At 44.1% G+C, this 17,446-nt stretch overlaps 1 protein-coding gene across 1 annotated transcript in view; it reads right to left on the bottom strand.

Moving 5' to 3' along the window:
* ncanb (neurocan b) overlaps window positions 1–17,446 on the bottom strand; it is a 153,195-nt gene that overhangs the window by 75,938 nt on the left and 59,811 nt on the right. The window lies entirely within an intron of this gene.

Here is a 17,446-nt window from a genome sequence, read left to right as displayed (position 1 = left end):
CCTTACATTGGTACTCTTGTGGATTGCCCTGATGAGTGCAAGACGAAAAGCTTTGACAGCATGTCTCTATTTTCAGCAACACAATAGATAGTGTTTGTGTTGAATCTGAATGTAAAGCCTGCAGTTATCATTCCATGAAGACTTAAGAAAACACAGCACAACACTACAGAAATTATCGCGTAAACCTTCTTAACCACCCTATCTACCTGTCCCACTACCTTCAGGAAACAGTGACAATGCACTCTAAGGTTCCTCTGTTCCTCTACGCTGCTCAGCATCCTACCATTTATTGTGTATTCCCTGGCCTTGTTTGCCCTTCCTAAAGGCATTACCTCACACTTCTCCCGATTCAATTCCATTTGCTACTTTACTGCTCACCTGACCAGTCCATCGATATCTTCCTGCAGCCTACAGCTTTCTTCCTCACTATCAACCACACAGCTAATTTTTGTGTCATCTACAAACGTTTTAATCATGCCCCGTACATTTAAATCTAAATCACTGTGGCACTATCCTGTAGCTGGGGATTGGAGGGCGAGGGTATTGAAAATCCAATGCATTGTGTGTTTACTGGGTAAACATGAAGCTAAGTTGTATTGCAGTGAACAGCAGCCATCTTGTGAATAAGACACACTTTATGTAGTCACCCTGAAACAGGACAAATGACTACAATTTATGAGCAAGGCTGAGATTCAAATCCTCACGTGCCCCCAAATAACTACACTGGATTATTGAGTTGGAGTTGAAGACAGTGCTTTGGGAGTAATTTTGCAACAGCATCATCCATCTACCAATGGTCGTTTTAACACAGTTATGTTCAGTCAAGCAGAAAATTCCTGGATACAAGAACTGAATTATTAGCAAGACTCAGCGGAGTTCTGTATTCCCCATTGAAGATTATGTAAATTTTCACATGTTCCGAAAAATGATAATTAAAGTAATTCATACAGAAGAGATTGCACGGAGCTTGAGTTTTTGTTTGGATTATTGGATAGTTTATTCCAATAAATTCTGTCGGCAAAGAAACTTTGTCTTTACAAAAAGGAGATGGGGGAGGGAGATTTCACCCCAATATTCGCACCTGCTATCCTGAAGGTACTGACTATTGGTGTACATTTCTAAACATATCAACAGAACTCTGAAACTCGCCCAAGTGACCATTGTTAATACATGACCTTGGCCAGTGAAGTGAATAGTGGAGAACCGCAGTTGATCCTGGTCATTTCCTCATTCAACATTTACCCTCACACTCTTTAAAGGGTACAAGTGTTCAAATGCCCTCCCTATCTCTGTACCTACGAACATACAAATTAGGAGCAGGAGTAGGCCACTTGGCCCCTCGAGCCTGCTCCACCATTCAACAACTTCATGTCTGATCTGACTGTAACCTCAACTCCACATTCCCGCCTACCCTGATAACCTTTCACCCCCCTTGCTTATCAAGAATCTATTCACCTCTTCCTTAAAAATATTCAAAGACTCTGCTTCCACCACCTTTTGAGGAAGAGAGTTCCAAAGACTCATGACCCTCTGAAAGAAAAAAATTCTCCTCATCTCTATCTTAAATGGGCGACCCCTTATTTTTAAACAGTGACCCCTGGTTCTCGATTCTCTCACAAGAGGAAACATCCTTTCCACATCCACCCTGTCAAGACCCCTCAGGATCTTATATGTTTCAATCAAGTTGCCTCTTACTCTTCTAAATTCCAGTGGATACAACCCTAGCCTGTCCAACCTTTCCTCATAAGAAAGCCCGCCCATTCCAGGTATTAGTCTAGTACACCTTCTCTGAATTGCTTGCGATGCATTTATATCCTTGCTTAAATTAGGAGACCAATTCTGTACAGAGTACTCCAGATGTGGTCTCACCAATGCCCTGTATAATTGAATAATAACCTCCATACTTTTGTATTCAATTCCTCTCACAATAAACAATAACATTCTATTAGCTTTCCTAATTACTTGTTGTACCTGCATACTAACCTTTTGCGATTCATGTACTAGGACACCCAGATCCCTCTGCATCTCAGAGCTCTGCAATCTCTCACCATTTAGATAATATGCTTCTTTTTTATTCTTCCTGCCAAAATGGACAATTTCACACTTTCCCACATTATACTTCATTTGCCAGATCTTTGCCCACTCACTTAACCTATCTCTATCCCTTTGTAGCCTCCTTACATCCTCTTCACAACTTACTTTCCTACCTATCTTTGTGTCATCAGCAAATTTAGCAACCATACCTTCGGTCCCTTCATCCAAGTCATTTATATAAATTGTAAAAAGTTGAGGCCTGAGCACTGAAAATTTATGCCTACTCTCTGTTTCCTGTTAGCTAACCAGTCTTCTATCCATGCCAATATGTTACCCCCTACACCATGACCTTTATTTTCCGCAATAACTTTTGATGTGGCACCTTATCAAATGCCTTCTGGAAATCTAAGTACAGTACATCCACCGGTTCCCCTTTATCCACAGCACATGTTACTTCTTCAAAGAACTGCAATAAATTGGTTAATCGTGATTTCCTTTTCACAAAACCATGTTGACTCTGCCTGATTACCTTGAATTTTTCTAAGTGCCCTGCTATAATGTCTTTAATAATAGCTTCTAACATTTTCCCTGTGACACATGTTAAGCTAACTGGCCTGTAGTTTCCTGCTTTTTGTCTCCCTCCCTTTTTGAATAAAGGAGTTACATTCGCTATTTTCCAATCTAATGGAACCTTCCCTGACTCTAGGGAATTTTGGAAAATCAAAACCAATGCCTCAACTATCTCACTAGCCACTTATTTTAACACCCTAGGATGAAGTTTATCGGGACCCGGGGACTTGTCAGCCCACAGCTCCAACAATTTGCTCAGTACCACTTCCCTGGTGATTGTAATTTTCTTGAGTTCCTCCCTCCCTTCCATTTCCTGATTTACAGCTATTTCTGGGATATTATTTGTATCCTCAATAGTGAAGACCGATGCAAAATACCTGTTCAAGTCATCTGCCATCTCCTTATTTTCCCTTATTAATTCCCCAGACTCACTTTCTATAGGACCAATGCTTACTTTGTTAACTCTTTTTAAAATATCTATAGAAGCTCTTACTATCAGTCTTTATATTTCTAGCCGCTTTCTCTCGTATTCTAACGTTTCCCTCCTTATTAATCTTTTAATCATTCTTTGCTTCTTTTTATATTCTGTCCAATCTTCTCTGGAACCCATCTTTGCGCAATTATGTGCTCTTTCTTTAAGTTTTATACTATCTTTAACTGTTTTAGTTAACCACGGATTGTGGGTCCCACCCTTGGAATTTTTCTCTCTTTGGAATGTATCTTTTCTGTGTATTCTGAAATATCCCCTAAATATCCACTGCAATATCTGCCAATGCATCTCTATTGATCTGTCCCTTAATCTATTTTGCCAGCTCACTTTTGCTAGCTCTGCTTTCATGCCCTCATAATTGCCCTTATTTAAGTTTAAAATACTAGTCTTAGACACAATCTTCCCTCAAATTGAATGTAAAATTCAATCATATTATGATCGCTGTTGCCTAGGGGCGCCTTCACTAGGAGGTCATTAATTAATCCTATCTAGTTGCATAATATCAGTTCCAGTATAGCCTGCTCTCTGGTTGGCTCCAGAAACTATCTCAAAAGCATTCTATGAACTCTTCCTCCAGTCCTACAAAACTCCGAGATCTCTGTGCTCGTCCTATTCTGGGCCTCTTGTGTATCCCCAATTTTCATCGCTCCACAATTGGCACCCATGCCTTCAGCTTTCTAGGCCATCAGCTCTGGAACTCTCTCCCTAAACCTCTCCCTCTCTCTCCACCTTTAAGACTCCGAGCCACATAATGAGATATTAGGACAGGTGGCTAAAAGCTTGGTCAAAAAGAGGTAGGTTTTAAGGAGCTTTTCAAAGGAGGAGAGAGGGGGGGCGGAGAAGTTTAGGGAGGGAATTCCAAAACTTATGGGCCTAGGGAGTTGAAAGCGCAGTCTGTAATGGTGGAGCAATTAAACTCGGGGATGTGCAAGAGGCCAGAATTGAAGAGATCTCAGAGGGCTGTAGGACTGGAAGGGGTTCCAGAGATAGGGAGGGTCAAGGCCATGGAGGGATTTGAAGCCGAGGATGATAATTTTAAACTTGAGGCCTTGACAGACTTAGGGGGGGGGGGGTGGGGAATGGGAGGTGGTCAATGTAGGTCAGCAAGTTAGGACATGGGCAGCAGAATTTTGGATGAGCTCAATTTTATGGAGGATGAGAGTACAATGGAATAGTTGGGTCCAGCAGTAACAAAGGAATGAATGAGGGTTTCAGAAGCAGATGAGCTGAGGTAGGGGTGGAGACGTTACAGAGGTGGAAATAGGTGGACTAGGTGATGGAGAGAATAAGGGGTTGGAAACTCAGCCCAGGGTGAAATAAGATGGCAAGGTTACAAACACTCAGATACCATACCACTGAACCATCCAGCCAACACTCTCCGGTTTAAAAAATATCTGAATGACTACATATTTAAAGTTCCTCCACAGGGCAGTCACAATTTTGGGGATAGGTGGGGAAAATGTTCCCCATTTAAGCAGTTACACAAAGAAAAGGTCCATTCTGTGACAGCTTTAATTAAATTAAAATCTGTTAATGTTTAATGGAGAGAGAGAAATGTGTTCAGTCTCCCCGAGCCTCCTGATCTCAGTGGGAATCCATTTCCCTCTCAATGTCAAGTAACCTTCTGAGACCCAGCAGCTAAAAATACACAAATGTATTTCATTTACGTCTTTATTGATTTAAGGTTGCTGAGATACAAAAGGAGCATCAAAGAGAGGCGTGTAGTCCAATACCTTACAATCGCAGGCATTGTGCAGAGGTCAAACATGACTCACAGATTCATTCTCTACACTGTTCCTTGACCACAAAATTACAGTCCGACTTTTAAAGGGACTCCGCTTTCTGGTGGCTGTATCCTAACTCGCACCAAGTCCTGTTCACCCTTCCACTCTTTGAATTACTTTGGCCCCTGGTCAAACAACGCCTCAATTTTATTTTCAAAGCCACCATGGCCTCACCCCTCCCTATTTCTGTAAACTCTTCCAGCTCCAAAACCCTCCAAGATCTCTGCCGTCCTTTAATTCTGGCCTCTTAAGCAACCCCGATTTTAATTGCTCCACAATTAGCGGCCACGCCTTCAGTTGCTAAGGCCCGAAGCTCTGGAATTCCCTCCCTAAACTTCTCTATCTCGCTTTCCTCTTTTAAAACCCTCCTTAGAACCTATCTCTGACCAAGCTTTCAGTTATCTTCCCTAATATCGCCTTGTGTGGCTCAGTGTCAAATTCTACTTTTATAACGCTCCTGTGAAGCACCTTGGGACTTTTTGTTCTGCTAAAGACATGATATAAAGACTGGTGACAATGTGGAACTCGTTACCACAGGGAGTGGTTGAGGCAAATAGCAGAGATGAATTTTAGTATTGCCGAAAATAGAGACATGTTGTCGAAGCTTTTCGTCTTGCACTCATCAGGACAACCCACAAGAATAACCAATGTAAGGGAAAACAACAACTAATACTGCAACAAAAACAAGAAATGCTGGATTCACTCAGCAGGTCTGGCAGCATCTGTGGAAAGAGAAGCAGAGTTAACGTTTCGGGTCAGCGACCCTTCTTCGGAACTCATACTGCATGTTGTTTTCCCTTACATTGGTTATTCTTGAGTATTGTCCTGATGAGTGTAAGACGAAAAGCTTCGACAACATCTCTATTTTCAGCAATACTCAAGATCTGTACTTCTAAAGGATTAAGAGATGAATTTAAGAGGAAGTTAGATCAACGCAAGGGAGAAAGGAATAAAAGGATATGTTGATGAAGTTAGATGAAGAGGGGTGGGAGGAGGCTAATATGGGGCATAAACACCAACATTGCCCTGTTGATCCAAATGTTGGACCAAATATAACCAAACTGTGTAAGAGTAGTAGCAGACTGGACATTGGGCCATTCCTTTCTCAGAGAGCAGTGAGCTTCTGGAATGTGTTGCGATAGGAGCTCACTCTCCACTTGTCTTCAACAGAGAACAGGACTGATGCCTGACCGAGTCACAGATGGCATCATATCAAAATGTCTTTATAGATAATACTTGCTCTGTGTGATCTCCTGAACTGAGTTTGATCATCTGAGGATGTTCAGAGAGGAACACATCCCTATTTTCTTCCCTTGTTGACCTTGGATTTTTTTGCCTGATCTTTTCCTGCCCATCAATCTTACATGTTCGTATAATGCAATAATATAAATTCCATCAGATCGAATCACTGTTGGTTCACACTTTTCACAAAAGAATGAGAAATGGTTTAGCCAGCACAGAGATAACCTCCGTGTTAACTGTAGCTCAGTGCTTAGCACTATCACACCTGAGGTTGAATAGAGGTTGTAGAGATTTGAGTGCATACTCTCAGCTGACCTGCCAAGTGCCAACACTGAGGGAGTGCTGCACTGTTGGAGGTGCCATCTTTTGGATGAGACTTTAAACGGATGCCCTGTCTGCCCTCTTGAGTGGACATTAAAGATCGCACAGCACTATTTCAAAGACCACCAGGGGAGTTCTCCCAGGTGTCCCAGCCAATCATCAACCAACATCACTAAATAACAGATTATCTAATCATTATTACATTGTCGTTTTGTGGGATCTTGCTGTGTGCAATTTAGCTGCCCCGTTTCCTACATTACAATGATTACATTCAAAAGTACTTCATTGGCTGTAAATCACTTCGGGACATCACAAAAGGTGCTACATAAATGCAAAGAAGTTTTGCCAACTTTGAGGAGGGGCAGGGGTGAGGATAGTTTAGCAATACCAATTGACAGCATCATCATGCAAAGAGGAGAATCAAACAGTGAGTTAAAAGCTCCCCGAACTCGTGTTCGGAGAGACAGGACAGCTTAAAAAACTGGCACATCCAGGCCTTCTGCCGTCATCCATTCGTGCTGTCACCCAAGTGTAAACCCCAGTCACTTCAGCCAAGAAATTCCCATTCGTATGTCAATAGTAAGCAAAATTCCCACCCTTGAACCTCACTCAAAGGCCTGTCTTAGCAACATCTCTCTTTCAGAACCATTAGTGTACGGTGCCAGTGGACAGTGTACACTCCTGAGCCCAACATCGGTGGTATCCATTAAACAGCCAGGTAGCTTGAAGTCCATTGATAGTGAACCCTTGGTTCAATGGAATTAGTGACACTTGGACATATATTGATCCTTCCTTTGTCATCGCTGGGTCAAAATCCTGGAACTCCCTATATAACAACACTGTGGGAGCACCTAGACCACACCGACTGCAGTGGTTCAAGAAGGCGGCCGCTCACCACACATTCTCAAGGACAATTAGGGATAGGCAATTAATACTGGCCTTGCCAGAGGTGCCCACAACTCTGGAATGAATTCATTAAAAATTTGTGACAATGTAGTGCTGAACCAGGTGTATTTAACACCCAAATCAGTGGTTTACATAATGTGTGTAAACAACTTAACCAACCACGCACCATTCTGAAGTTGCATGATTGCCCATTAATACTGGACTGACCTCTAACCTTTTGACCAGTATAGCCTTCTGGGCTTTTAGAAATTGGCTCATCTGAAAAGCAAGAGTGAATAAATTCATGGAATGAGGCTGTCATTTACCCTGTGTGTTAGTTGAGCACATTTAATCCCTTTCTCTACTAAACTCAACGGACAATTAATTATCGGGTAAGTAGAGTAGTTTCATTTTCATATTTGGAGATTAGGCCATTTCTCTTTCAACGATAATGTCTTAATTTGTTAAAACATGAAGGACCTAAAAGTGTTTGACAACTGAAAATCTTCTGTTCAGGATATAGGTTGTGGAAAGGACAAAGACAAATTTATTAATGGCCATGTCTCATTTCCTTTATGTATATTCAGGATTATAGCAGAGCCATTTATCACACTGTTCCTTTATTGGGTTTTTAACTACATTTACAGATTTGAACCCTGATCCCATTACACATGATTTACTGGAATCCTCCTGCCTCATGACATGATTGACTTCATTTCATTGCGTCAATTCATAGGGTAAGGTGTTTCAATCAGGAAACTGCGTTGGCAGGCTTTGGTTCGTGAGATGTGATGATTAAGGAAGAATAATGGATGCACAAAATGCCCGACTTTTGACTTTGACACCTGTGAAAGTTTTCCTCTTCCTTCCAATTCTCTCCACTTCCTCTCCTGAAAGTGCCGGCTCACACTGGAATACAGTTCATTCACAGACCCAAGTATTCAACTCTTCATGTGGCAGTCTAGGCAATGAGTCTTAGGAGGGGTTGCATCATGACCAAGGCTGGTCCAGTCTTCAGCCCATGACCATGCACATGCTCACTTGCCAGGAAGGGATTAGTGGACCAAGGTCAGGAGTGGAAACTCTGACTGATACCTCCATCCCCAACTCAGCAGCCTAATTATAGCGCCCTTCCTGCCATCTTGGATTAAGTTGCTAATAATTGTTTTATTGATTCATTTGTCGATATACTGTTGAAAGGATAGGACTCTGACAATGCAGTAATCTGAGTAAGTTTTAAAGATGAAGAAACTCAAGTAAATTTTAGAAATGCAGTTGTTTGAGTAATCTTACAATGCAAACTTCATGACTGAACAGACCTCTCTGTTCAGATCGGCTGATGGTCTTAGGGAAGTGCTTATGATTGATAAGTAACTGTCCACCATCTGCAAGGCACAAGTTGGGAGTGTGATGGAAAAGTCTTCACTTGCCTGGATGGGTGCAGCTCCAACAACGCTCAAGAAGCTCCACATCATCCAGGACAACGCAGCCCGCTTGATTGGCACACCATTTACCACCTTAAACAGTCACTCCCTCCATCACAGTGGCAGCAGTGTGTACCATCTACAAGATGCACTGCAGCAACACACCAAGGCTCCTTAGAAAGCATCTTCCAAACCTGCGACCTCTACCGCCCTGAAGGACAAGGGCAGCAGATGCATGGGAACACCACCACCTGCAAGTTCCCCTCCAAGTCACACACTATCCTGACTTGGAACTATATCGCCGTTCCTTCACTGTCGCTGGGTCAAAATCCTGGAATTCCCTTCCTAACAGCACTGTGGGCGTACCTACCCCACATGGACTGCAGCGGTTCAAGAAGGCGGCTCACCACCACCTTCTCAAGGGCATTTAGGGATGGGCAATAAATGCTGGCCTGGCCAGCGACGCCCAAAATCCCATGAATGAATTTTTAAAAACTGAAACTTGTGAGCCACATCAGTTATTGCTATTGTCTTCAAAAGATCTATGAACTAAAATAATAAATGTAACAGTAGGTGACTATTGGATCAGACCAAAGAAGGCTGAAAAACACACTACCTGCACCAGATGTTGGAAAGTATCAGGAAGTGCTGATGTACAATTGAACTCAAGGGATTTTCGTTAGTGAGTCCCAATCCCGGCATTGGGAGGAAATAAGGATTGGAAATCCACATGTGCCACGCTTGGACCCTGAGGGCAACTTTTGAGGAGGCAGCCAATTAAGTGGCCAACTCAGGAGCCCCATCCAATTAAGGACGGTAGGTGGACTCTTGAGGCTGGAGGTCCAATAGAAGGCCCTGAAGCACTGACACTGTCAGAGGAGGGAGAAAGAGAGGGTGCCTCAAGATGGAGGTGCCAGGCCTTCATGATGGAGGGGCAACCTCTCTACTGGGCAGCAGGCAGCCTCAGCTGTGGCCCTGTGGCCTTGCGGGTGCAGAGGAATGGTGGGGGGGGGGGGGGGGGTGTGGTGGTGGTTTCCTGGCGGAATGGAGTGCTGGCACCTTCTCCACACCCCTCCCCCGGTCTGCTGCCAGGACGCCACCTCCATTCCTCGGCCGTGTTTCAGCCTCAGCGGGGGTGGGGGGGTGGGGGGCCTGTTCCAACTGTAAAATTTGAGTCAGTGTGTGCAGAGTGGTCTTAATAAGCCCTTTAATTGGCCCCACTGGCTACCTGCCTCTTGTGGACAGGAAGCGGTATTCACCCCTCTCCCCATCCTGCCTCCATGAAAATTGCCCTGAGGCAGGACCATGGCAGGAGACTTGCCAGCTGGTAACAAGAAATTGCAGGCCTGACCCACCTCCACAGCCAAAGGAAAATTCGGCACAAGATGTGTAAACCTGCTGGGGAAGCAGGAAGCCAGAGTTTAAGCTGGCAAGGACAATAATGATTGGACTTATTGAGTCATATGACCAGCACTTTGGAGAATAAATAAGAGGGACTGTGAACAGTCAGATACAGAAGTGGAAGACAAGAAGGAGGAACCTTTTTGTTAAAATTATTTCATGGGATGGCCAGCATTTGTTGCCCATCCCTAACTGCCCTTGTCAACTGAGCAGCTTTCTCGGCCATTTCAGAGGGCAGTTAACAGTCAACTACATTGCTGTGGGTCTGGGGTCACATGTAGGCCAGATCAGGTATGGACGGCAGATTTCATTCCTGAAAAGGACATTAGTGAACCAGATGGGTTTTTATGACAATCGATGACAGCTTTATGGCACCATTACTGAGACTAGCTTTCAATTCCAGATTTTTTTATTATTAATTAATTGAACTTTAAATTCCACCAGCTGCTATGGTGGGATTTGAAGTCATGTCCCAGAGCATTAGCCTGGTTTGTGTAGGTGGATGTAAATGCTGCCTGGAACCAAACACCTGCCTAGCTCAAAAACAAGCCGACGCACACTATGCAGTTCAGTGACTGAATGGTAATCACCATTCTGGACTGTGAATTGCTGGTGTGCAACACTGTAATGTATTGATCGCTGCTGTGTCCTAAAAAAGGACTCACTGTAATCGATATAAAGTCCGAATCCTTAAAAGTCTTATACACCCGTGGCTCAAGTCAGATACGTCAGCACAAGAACAAGAATCAAACTTGGGACCTCCAGCCCATGTGGCCTTGAGATACATTGATCTTACCAATTGAAACAATGACGGGGTCTGAAATGTTCCTAGTCATTATTTTTGCTTCCCAATGTCAGTCAACTTTTATTCTGTGGCTATCAGTGTTGGGCTGTAGGGTGTGGGTGTTGAGGGGGAAGGGGTGGTGGTGGGGTTGCAGTGTACCCATTGTTGCCATCCAACATTCCCAGGTTAAGTAAAGCATTGATTAGCTGAAATAGGCATAGAAAGAACTTGCATTTATATAGCACCTTTCATCACCTCAAGATATACCAAAAAGCTTTTACAGCCAAAAAAAGTACTTTTTTGAAGTATAGTCACTGTTGTACTGTCAGAAATGTGGCAATTAGTGCCCAGCAAGCTCCCACAAACAGCACAGTAATAAATAACTAGATAATTTGATTTAGTGATGTTGTTTGGTCAGGACACTAGAGAAGCTCACCTTATGTGGCTCAGTGTCAAGTTTTTCTTCATCAAACTCCTGTGAAGTACATTTTACTGGCTTACAGGTGCTATATAAAGGGAAGTTGTCATTCGAACCTCAGCTCAACATTGTTACCTGTTGCACAGCGAATGCCCAGCTGCTGGAGTTTCTGTTTTACTAGTACAATTTGGCTAAAATCGGCCAAACCAGCATAAATGTTCACAGAATTTTAAGCACAATTAAGGTCAAGCGTAAATCGAGTTTCCGCCATCTGTAACGCTGGTTTAAAACACATTGCACTAGAAGCCAATCCCACCCACAAAAACTGTCCACATTCCCCCCTCACCACACACGTCTAATTAGCAAGTGTGCAAATTCCCACCATTTACAACTATTCAAGGAGGCTCTTCAAATTACACTGTTTTCTTTAGGTGCACGGGCACTAGTAGGCACATTTAAAACATTTTAAATACTAAGTAATATTTAATTTACTAAGAAACTGACGAGTGCACACCAATGAAGCCAATAACTGGTTCTGTGTAGATTTTTGAAGTCACTTTCAATGATTTAAAATAAGATTACTCACAGGTAGTGAACTGGAAACTTATTTAAAATGTTTATTTTTGTGATAGACCTATTTTCAAGTTGTATCTGAGAAAACGGCACCAGGTTACCAATCTTAAATACATCAGATTTCTTAATGCAAGGGGGGAAAAAAATAAACAATTACATTCTTTTACTCTACCCCATTGCACAGGATCATGGTAGATTTTCTTTTTGTGATTATGCAAATATGTTGGGTAGAAACTTGAAGCTTAACGTCACTCTGGAAAAACTAACGCAATTTCAAGCGAAATTGGATCCAAGATTGCCGACTGCTTTGGAGAGGGTACAGGAGAGGTTTACCAGGATGTTGCCTGGTCTGGAGGGCATTAGCTATGAGGAGAGGTTGGATAAACTCGGATTGTTTTCACTGGAACGACGGAGGTGGAGGGGCGACATGATAGAGGTTTACAAAGTTATGAGTGGTATGGACAGAGTGGATAGTCAGAAGCTTTTTCCCAGGATGGAAGAGTCAGTTACTAGGGGACATAGGTTTAAGGTGCGAGGGGCAAAGTTTAGAGGGGATGTGCGAGGCAAGTGTTTTACACAGAGGGTGGTGAGTACCTGGAACTTGCTGCCAGGGGAGGTGGTGGAAGCAGGTACAATAGCGATGTTTAAGAGGCATCTTGACAAATACATGAATAGGATGGGAATAGAGGGATACGGTCCCCGGAAGTGCAGAAGGTTTTAATTTAGACTGGCATCAAGATCGGCGCAGGCTTGGATGGCCGAATGGCCTGTTCCTGTGCTGTACTGTTCTTTGTTCGTCTCCAGTACTCATGCATATTAAATGACTGTTATGAGAAGGAGCACAAAGTACCAAGCTCTCCTGTTCCAACTATTCTTGACTAATTGAATACAATGTTAAGGGAGAAAAATAGAACAAAAATGAACAAGAAAGATAAGACTGTGCCTACCTGAGGCAATTTGTGGCCATGTCTTTGTTTCGGTCACAGTAAAAGGAGGAGTTGACACATCCGGTGACACTTGTGATGCACGTGTTAAGCTTCGCTCTGTATCAACTGTTGTACCCTTAATAGTGCTTTTAATTCTTTCTGGCTCAATCATAGGTAGATTATTGAGCTGCTGGCTGGGAAGGTCAGTAGTCATTGCTTCTGTAGCAGTGCTTTTCAAGAATTGTTTCCCCAAGAACTCCCAGTCAGTGTCTAGCTCATTTTCAACCATTGGCTCCAGCTCCAATGGAGGCAACTCATTGGATTCACCGATCACAACGACGTCTGATTTTATCTCTTTTGTTGGTGTACTCATAGTAACAGCTTGTGTACTCAATCCATCAAGGTCTATAGAAACCACAGGGGTTGAAATGCCAAGTTTTTCCAGTGAGCTTCTACTGAGAGTAATGGATGCTGGCGCTTCTGTTGGGTCTCTTTCTCGTTGAGATGCTCGGTCTTGTGTTGCAATGGCATTCTCGTTTGGATTTAGTCTGTTGGTTATGATTTCAGGTGCCCAGAGAGTTGGGCTTGCCTGCAATAGGTCATTGGGGTTGTGAGATGCCTTCTCTTTCAGTCCCTCAGATGTCATCGTTGGGTTCCCATCTCTGTCAAAGACCATTCCCCTGGTTGAGTTATCGACGTGGTTACCATTGTAGCCCAGTCCACTTCCTTCATAACTGTTGAGCTCCTTTAACATATCTAGCAGATTCTCTGAAGAGTTTCTGCTGTTAACCTGGGAGAAATTGCTACCAATGGGTCTTAAGTTCTGTTCCTCAAGGTCAGCGTTCAATGAAGAATCATTTCCGGTTAGATCCTGAAGTTCTGAACCAGGAGCAGCTGTTGGGGGATATTGCTTTAAATGTTTCTGCGCATTCTGCTGCGTTACAGCAGAATTATGGGATGGTGGGTCCTCCACTTGTTTTGACAGCCCAGTGAATTCAGTCCCAGACAGTAACGACCATTCTTTGAGTGACAGCTTTCCTGAAATTGGCGCCGCTGTGTTTGAACTTTTTTCTCTTCCTTGTGCTGTGGGCCATTTCGGGGTCTGTAGCTCTGACTTCTTATACACAGAGATTCCTTCAGAATTCACCCTTTTCTTTGTGGATAGCTGTACGTCATCAGCTGGTTGGGAATTCAGAAAAAAAGATAATGATTTAATTGCTGTCAGCTAAAGGACTTTGACTGTCCATGGACCTAGATCCCTGTATGAGTCAACATCTTCAAGAAAGGAGAGCAGCAGAGGAAATGTGGGATAAAATGACATTGGATCATAGTCCCAGATTTTAAAGTGGGGGCAGGGTTGGGTAGGGTAATCCCAGAAGCACACTGCAAACCCAGGAAATCCAGGTACACAGATGGCCTGCCTACCTTATCAGCCATTTTTTCCCCTAATTTCCTCCGTCCTTCTCTTCTCCTGAAGATATTGACTGACACTGGGATCGAAGTCCATGGGCAATCAGTACTCAATTTTCTCACTAATCTCATCCTTATGTGAGAATGACTTTTCTGTGATATTACAAACATAGGGAAACATTACAAAGTCATTTCTATTTGATATTCTGTCAGATTGTCAGAAAAACCCAACAGGTTCACGAATGTCCTTCAGAGAAGGAAATCTGCTGTCCTTACCCAGTCTGAGCCTGTCCCAAACCAATATGGTTGATGCTTAACTACACTGAGGCTCAAAATAGCACGTCAGTCATCTCCTCGACTTCTCAAACCCAGGGTTCCACCTTCTAGAAGGACAAGAGCAGGAGGTGCATGGGAACACTACCGCCTCCAAGTTCCCTCCAAATCACACACAATCCCACCTTGGAGATGTATCGGCCATTCCTTCATCGTCACTGAATCAAAATCCTGGAACTCCTGACTTAACAACACCGTCGGAGCATTTTCACTTCATGGACTGCAGTAAGCCAGCACTAGCTGAACACTGCAGCTCAGGAAAGATATAGTGTCCTTGGAGGGCGGCAGCACAGATGTAGATAGATTGCACAATTCCCTTAAATTTAGTAGATTAAGGGAGAAGCTTTTTCCTCTGGTGGGAGATTTCTGGATCAAGGGGGCATAACCTTAAAAGTTAGAGCCAGGCCGTTCAGGGGTGATGTCAGGAAGCACTTCACACAAAGGGTAGTGGAAATCTGGAACTCTCTCCCCCAATATGCTGTTGAGGCTGGGGGCCAATTGAACATTTCCAACAAGGACTTTGATAGATTTTTCTTGGTAACTTGTTATACTGACCCTCAAAAACCAAAAGAACCCAAATATAACCCTCATTCTGTGCTGAATCTGCCAAGAAATGCTTGAAAGTAGACATAGGCTGGGGAAAAGGGTGTTCTTGAGCTGCAGTGTGCCCACGCAGTTGAATGGGCAGTTTATACGGGTGTGGTAGTGCAGTGGTTATATTACTGGACGAATCAGTAGAAACATAGGAGCAGCAATAGGCCATTCGGCCCTTCGAGCCTGCTCCGCCATTCAATACGATCATGGCTGATCATCCAAACTCAGTACCCTGTTCCCACTTTCTCCCCATACCCCTTGATCCCATTAGCCCGAAGAACGATATTTAACTCTTTCTTGAATATATTTAATGATTTGGCCTCAACTGCTTTCTGTGGTACAGAATTCCACAGGTTCACCACTCTCTGGGTGAAGAAATCTCTCCTCATCTCAGTCCTAAATGGCTTACCCCATATCCTTAGACTGTGACCCCTGGTCCTGGACACCCCTACCATCGGGAACATCCTTCCTGCATCTAGTCTGTCCAGTCCTGTTGGAATTTTGTAGGTTTCTATGAGATCCCCTCTCATTCTTCTAAACTCTGATGAATACAGATTAGATTAGATTAGATTAGAGATACAGCACTGAAACAGGCCCTTCGGCCCACCGAGTCTGTGCCGAACATCAACCACCCATTTATACTAATCCTACACTAATCCCATATTCCTACCAAACATCCCCACCTGTCCCTATATTTCCCTACCACCTACCTATACTAGTGACAATTTATAATGGCCAATTTACCTATCAACCTGCAAGTCTTTTGGCTTGTGGGAGGAAACCGGAGCACCCGGAGAAAACCCACGCAGACACAGGGAGAACTTGCAAACTCCACACAGGCAGTACCCGGAATCGAACCCGGGTCCCTGGAGCTGTGAGGCTGCGGTGCTAACCACTGCGCCACTGTGCCGCCCCAAGCCTAATACAAGCCTAATCGACCCAATCTCTCCTCATACGTCAGTCCTGTCATCCCAGGAATCAGTCCGGTGAACCTTCGCTACACTCCCTCCATAGCAAGAACATCCTTCCTCAGATAAGGAGACCAAAACTGTACACAATACTCCAGATGTGGTCTCACCAAGGCCTTGTATAATTGCAGCAAGATGTCCCTGCTCCTGTACTCGAATCGTCTCGCTATGAAGGCCAACATACCATTTGCCTTCTTAACTGCCTGCTGCACCTGCATGCTTACTTTCAGCGACTGGTGCACAAGGACATCCAGGTCTCGCTGCACCTCCGACTTTCCCAATCTATCGCCATTCAGATAATAATCTGCCTTTCTGTTTTTGCCACCAAAGTGGATAACCTCACATTTATCAACATTATACTGCATCTGCCATGTATTTGCCCACTCACTCAACCTGTCCAAATTTTTTTTTTATTATTCATTCATGGGATGTGGGCATCGCTGGCCAGGCCAGCATTTATTGCCTATCCCTAATTGCCCTTGAGAAGGTGGTGGTGAGCTGCCTTCTTGAACCGCTGCAGTCCATGTGAGGTAGGTACATCCACAGTGCTGTTCGGTAGGGAGTTCCAGGATTTTGACCCAGCGACAGTGAAGGGACGGCGATATAGTTCCAAGTCAGGATGGTGTGTGACCTGGACGGGAACCTGCAGGTGTTGATCTTCTCATCCATCTGCTGCTCTTGTCCTTCGAGGTGGTAGAGGTCACGGGTTTGGAAGGTGCTGTTTAAGGAGCCTTGGTGCGTTGCTGCAGTGCATCTTGTAGATGGTACACACTGCTGCCACTGTGCGTCGGTGGTGGAGGGAGTGAATGTTTGTGGATGGTGTGCCAATCAAGCGGGCTGCTTTGTCCTGGATGGTGTCGAGCTTCTTGAGTGTTGTTGGAGCTGCAGTCATCCAGGCAAGTGGAAAGTATTCCATCACACTCCTGACTTGTGCCTTGTAGATGGTGGACAGGCTTTGGGGAGTCAGGAGGTGAGATAGTCGCCTCAGGATTACTAGCCTCTGACCTGCTCTTGTAGCCATGGTATTTATATGGCTACTCCAGTTCAGTTTCTGGTCAATGGTAGCCCCTAGGATGTTGATAGTGGGGGATTCAGTGATGGTAATGCCATTGAATGTCAAGGGGAGATGGTTAGATTCTCTCTTGTTGGAGATGGTCATTGCCTGGCACTTGTGTGGCGCAGATGTTACTTGCCACTTATCAGCCCAAGCCTGGATATTGTCCGGGTCTTGCTGCATTTCTACACGGACTGCTTCAGTATCTGAGTCGTCGCGAATGGTGCTGAACATT

Source organism: Heterodontus francisci, chromosome 36 (assembly GCF_036365525.1).
Source record: "Heterodontus francisci isolate sHetFra1 chromosome 36, sHetFra1.hap1, whole genome shotgun sequence".
Classification (NCBI taxonomy): Eukaryota; Metazoa; Chordata; class Chondrichthyes; order Heterodontiformes; family Heterodontidae; genus Heterodontus; species Heterodontus francisci.
Note: the sequence above shows the minus strand (reverse complement) of the source record. Positions and strands in the feature narration are given on the sequence as shown.